Source organism: Macrobrachium nipponense, chromosome 3 (assembly GCF_015104395.2).
Source record: "Macrobrachium nipponense isolate FS-2020 chromosome 3, ASM1510439v2, whole genome shotgun sequence".
NCBI lineage: Eukaryota > Metazoa > Arthropoda > Malacostraca > Decapoda > Palaemonidae > Macrobrachium > Macrobrachium nipponense.
This window is the reverse complement of record NC_087202.1, coordinates 2,029,774-2,035,598: the sequence shown is the minus strand read 5'-3', so window position 1 is coordinate 2,035,598 and position 5,825 is coordinate 2,029,774.

Genomic DNA, 5,825 nt, shown 5'->3' with positions numbered 1-5,825 from the left:
TAATAATAATAATAATAATAATAATAAAATAATAATAATAATAATAATAATGGTTTTGTTAAAAATTAAAAAAATCCACAATTGGTTATTATTATATTTCTACGTAAAAATAGAACAAAGACTTTTGAATAACTGAACGGTGTTCCTCATCAGTGTAACGTTAAAATGTCATTTTAACGTTACACTGATGAGGAACACCGTTCAGGTATTCAAAAGTCTTTGTTCTATTTTACATAGAAATATATTTTCTATATATGATTGTGGATTTTGTAACAATTTGTTTTTACGAGACTGTGAATTTCTTAATAATAATAATAATAATATAATAATAATAATAATAATAATAATAATAATAATAAAACACATGGGCAGTGCCAGTAATCAGATACAGCGCACGAATAGTCGAATGGACGAAGGCAGAACTCCGCTGCATAGATCAGAAAACCAGGAAACATATGACAATACACAAAGCATTACATCCAAGAGCAAATACGGACAGACTATACATAACACGAAAGGAAGGAGGGAGAGGACTACTAAATATAGAGGACTGCGTCAACATCGAGAACAGAGCACTGGGGCAATATCTGAAAACCAGTGAAGACGAGTGGCTAAAAAGTGCATGGGAGGAAGGACTAATAAAAGTAGACGAAGACCCAGAAATATACAGAGACAGGAGAATGACAGACAGAAAAGAGGACTGGCACAACAAACCAATGCACGGACAATACATGAGACAGACTAAAGAACTAGCCAGCGATGACACATGGCAATGGCTACAGAGGAGAGAGCTAAAGAAGGAAACTGAAGGAATGATAACAGCGGCACAAGATCAGGCCATAAGAACCAGATATGTTCAAAGAACGATAGACGGAAATAACATCTCTCCCATATGTAGGAAGTGCAATACGAAAAATGAAACCATAAACCACATAGCAAGCGAATGCCCGGCACTTGCACAGAACCAGTACAAAAAGAGGCATGATTCAGTGGCAAAAGCCCTCCACAGGAGCCTGTGCAAGAAACATCAGCTACCTTGCAGTAATAAGTGGTACGAGGACCAACCTGAGGGAGTGATAGAAAACGATCAGGCAAAGATCCTCTGGGACTATGGTATCAGAACAGATAGGGTGATACGTGCAAATCGACCAGACGTGACGTTGATTGACAAAGTCAAGAAGAAAGTATCACTCATTGATGTCGCAATACCATGGGACACCAGAGTTGAAGAGAAAGAGAGGGAAAAAATGGATAAGTATCAAGACCTGAAAATAGAAATAAAAATGATATGGGGTATGCCAGTGGAAATTGTACCCATAATCATAGGAACACTAGGCACGATCCCAAGATCCTTGAAAAGGAATCTGGAAAAACTAGAGGCCGAAGTAGCTCCAGGACTCATGCAGAAGAGTGTGATCCTAGAAACGGCGCACATAGTAAGACGAGTGATGGACTCCTAAGGAGCAGGATGCAACCCGGAACCCCACACTATAAATACCACCCAGTCGAATTGGAGGGCTGTGATATATATTATATATATATATATATAGATATATTATATATATATATATATAATATATATATATATATATATTATATTATATATATATATATATATATATATAATATATGATAATAATAATAATAATAGTTTTGAATAGTCCCAGGAATTCATAATTTTTCAGTACCCAGCGAGTATAAATATAAAGCAAAAAATAAGCTAGGTTTCCATCAAACTCACCGAACCGTTTACTGTTTTTCGATGACAGCGAATTTAATTGAAGTTGTATTTTGATTGACTATGCAAATGTCATTTTATTGCCATGTGATTCGACTATATATATATATATATGTAATTATATATATATAGTATATATATATATATATGATATATATATACGATATATATATATGTATATATATATATATATATATATATATATATATATATATATATGATATATATATATATATATATATATATAAATCAGGTGACAAAAGAAGGCGACAGCCGGTAGGATACATCGGCATGAAGGTGGACCATTGGAAACGTTGTAATTCATCTTTAATTCTTTATATCCTATGTTTCGTAATATCATTATTACATCTTCAGGGAATCTGTTAGACAATAAATAAAATTACTTTAAAATTACTTTTAAATTACATTAAAATTAATCTAAAATTCAACATTTATAAATTAGAACACAATTAAAAAAAACACACAGAAAACAGAAAAAAAAAAAGAAAAAAAGACAAGATAGTTGGTTAGCAGTCTTTGGTGTTTCTTTTTTTTTTTCGTTTCATACTGTTTTTTTTAATTGTTGTGTTCTAATTTATAAATGTTGAATGTTAGAGTAATTTTTAAGGTAATTGTAAAGTAATTTTAAAGTAATTTTATTTATTGTCTAACAGATTCCCTGAAGTTGTAATAATGATATTACGAAACGTAGGAAATAAAGAATTAAAAATGAATTACAACGTTTCTAATGGTCCACCTTCATGCTGGTATATACACACACACACACACACACACACACACACACACACACACACATATATATAATATATATATATATATATATATATATATATATATATATATATATATGTGTGTGTGTGTATGTGTGACTGGTTAAAAATGTTCTGTCAGAACAGAATTCCATCTGATAAAAGGAGCCCATAAAAACGCCAAAATTTAGAAAGAAAGTACTATATTTCAGAGACTGCTGTCTCTGTCTCTCTCTTCAGAAAAGAAGAGAGAGACAGCAATCTCTGAAATATAGTACTTTCTTTCTATATTTTGGCGTTTTTATGGGCTCCTTTTATTAAATATATATATATATATATATATATATATATATATATATATATATATTATATATATATATGTGTGTGTGTGTGTGTGTGTGTGTGTGTGTGTGTACTATGCATCGAGGTAGAAACAAAGCGAAGTACAAAGTTTGTAAAAGGAATATTCAAGTGAATAATTGAATAAGAGGCGACATTACTCCTCCCTTTATAATATACAGATAAGCGCCCATGTGGCCAATTCTATCAGTCTCTGGCGCCGTTGCGACAACTTCATCCGCTTTCAAAGGTAGTTTTTTAATTTATTCACCAATAGTTTTTAGACACGAATAACATCCACATCAAGATACATTAATCCCGTAAAAGATTAAAGTAATTCCACGGTCGTATATGGCATTCTAAAAAACGTGGTGGAACCTGGTCAATAAATACTCAGAAATCCTGCAGATCCTATGACGATAAAACTGTAAAAGGGATACTCTGGGTCCATTATGAGATTTAAGAGGAGAGTTAAGTCCGGTCAGGTCGTAAATGGATCGGATATGAAGATTTGGAGGTGTGCTAAATGGATTCCAGGCCTTCTTTTTCCCTTTCTTCAAATGGCGAAGCTCGCCTCATCAGATCTGAATCTAATGCGTTTACAAGTGTTTACATTTTGTGTGTTTTTCTGTACGTTTGTTTGTTTGTATGGTGTTTGTACGTCATATGGAACCAGTGGTTATTCAGCAACGGAACCAAGGGCTTTAAATACGTGACTTCCGAACCATGTCGAGAGTGAACTTCTATTACCAGAAATACACATCTCTCACCCTTCAATGGAATGACCGAGAATCGAACTCGCAGCCACCGAGGTGGCTGGCCAAGACCATACCGACCACGCCACTGAGCGCTTGTGTTTCTGTACGAGCATATGCACGCGAGGCAATTATTCTTTAACTGGTTCGTACACAGCTATACGAAAAGGCTAAGCTTCTATATATTTGGATGATCAAGCGAAGGTGCGATGCATTGCTACCTTAATACATCCTCCTTGCATTGTAATCTATTTTTATCTATTAATCAATTTATTAATTTTTTTCATTTTTAATAAGTAAGTTTTTACATTTACCGTTTTATTCAATTTGTCCTAAATTTTGGGAACGGACAATAATCCGTTTTGAAATACGAACTTTCACAACGTCTCATATTTCTTATATACTACTATTATATTTATCCAGATTGTTACCCTTTCTAATCCGCGAAATTTTACGAATACAGCTCATTCATAAATACCATAAATGAAAGCAACGAATGTTGTAGTATTTTTTTTTTTTATACTGACACAATTCTGTTGCTTATCTTAGCAAATACTCCCTAAGAGAGGAGAGAGAGAGAGAGAAGAGGATGACGAAGAGGAGAAGAGAGAGAAGGAGAAGAGAGAGAGAGAGAGAGAAGAATCGAAATTTTGTATCCCTCAGTATCATCGAATCTATTGTAACCTGATAGGTTCAGGTAAACCTATCATTGACAAATGAAGATTCCTAATAAATGCATGGAGTTTGGTGCTCACTAACTTAATATAAATAAAAAACAATTAGCATCGTAGCCTTGGAACGAATTAAGAGGTTTGTGCATGTCTGTTTAACTGACTAGGGCTTGAACTCCTTCAATGTTTAAAATAAAATACAGAGCTCACTTCATTCTCCTTTGTTTCCACGGGCCTCACACAGAGTTTCTATTGCGGTTTTTCCTTGGGTGTTAGAACTTTTTTTTCTCTGCAATCAATTTCCACGTAAAGACGACTTCCAATTTTCCTATTCTAATTTTCCTCTCTCTCTCTCTCTCTCTCTCTCTCTCTCTCTCTCTCTCTCTTTAGACCTTACTCTGAACTAAAAACACCCAAATATATTGTGATGTCTTTATGCAATTTCTAAATATAAAAATAATCCGATGACTCTCTCTCTCTCTCTCTCTCTCTCTCTCTCTCTCTCTCAATTCAGACCTTACTATGAACTAAAAACACCCAACTATATTGTGATATATTTATGCAATTTCTAAGCACAATAATCCGAAGACTCTCTCTCTCTCTCTCTCTCTCTCTCTCTCTCTCTCTCTCTCTCTCTCTCTCTCTCTCTCTCTCTTTAGACCTTACTCTAAACTAAAAAATCACCCACATATATTGTGATATATTTATGCAATTTCTAAGCACAATAATATTCCGAAGACTCTCTCTCTCTCTCTCTCTCTCTCTCTCTCTCTCTCTTTTAGACCTTACTCTAAACTAAAAACACCCACATATATTGTGATATATTTATGCAATTTCTAAGCACAATAATATTCCGAAGACTCTCTCTCTCTCTCTCTCTCTCTCTCTCTCTCTCTCTCTCTCTCTCTCTCTCTCATACACATTCCACTGAAGATAGCAATATATATGAAGCTCAAAAGACCCATTCTTTTCCCGTTCTTTCGCAAACGTTGTGAGAATTTCGAGAGATTCTCTTCGCCGTGGTACCATCTCAGACTGAGGAGCAAAGTTCGAAATAATCTGAATATACTGCTCTGCTCTCCCTTGGCGGTCGGTCAGAGGGTTTTATTCGTCCTTTTTGCTTTTCTTGTCAAGGTACATGTTTGCGTGGCTGTGTATCACATTGATTATTTCCCAGAATTGGGTGGCTGCAAAGAACCAGATACTCGACAATAGTTTCGGCTGTATTCACTCGTCATCTTATGAACTGCTAATTGGTCCTCAGTGGGTAAAAGTTGGAGGAGGAGGAGTGAGAGAGCGAGGAGGAGGAGGAGGAGGAGGAGGAGGAGGACAGGAGCGGAGGAGGAGAGAGGAGCTTCATTTTGAGCAACGACTGCTTGGTTATGGGAAAACACGACTGTGAACCCTTTTCGAATGAGAAAAACTGCAAATAATGAATTGCTGTCATAACTGTTATCAATAAACATTACCATTATTTACGAAGGATTTGAGATTATTGTCGATATCCAAATTCTCGCATTCGTTAATCAATTTGTAATATTATCATCTTTTG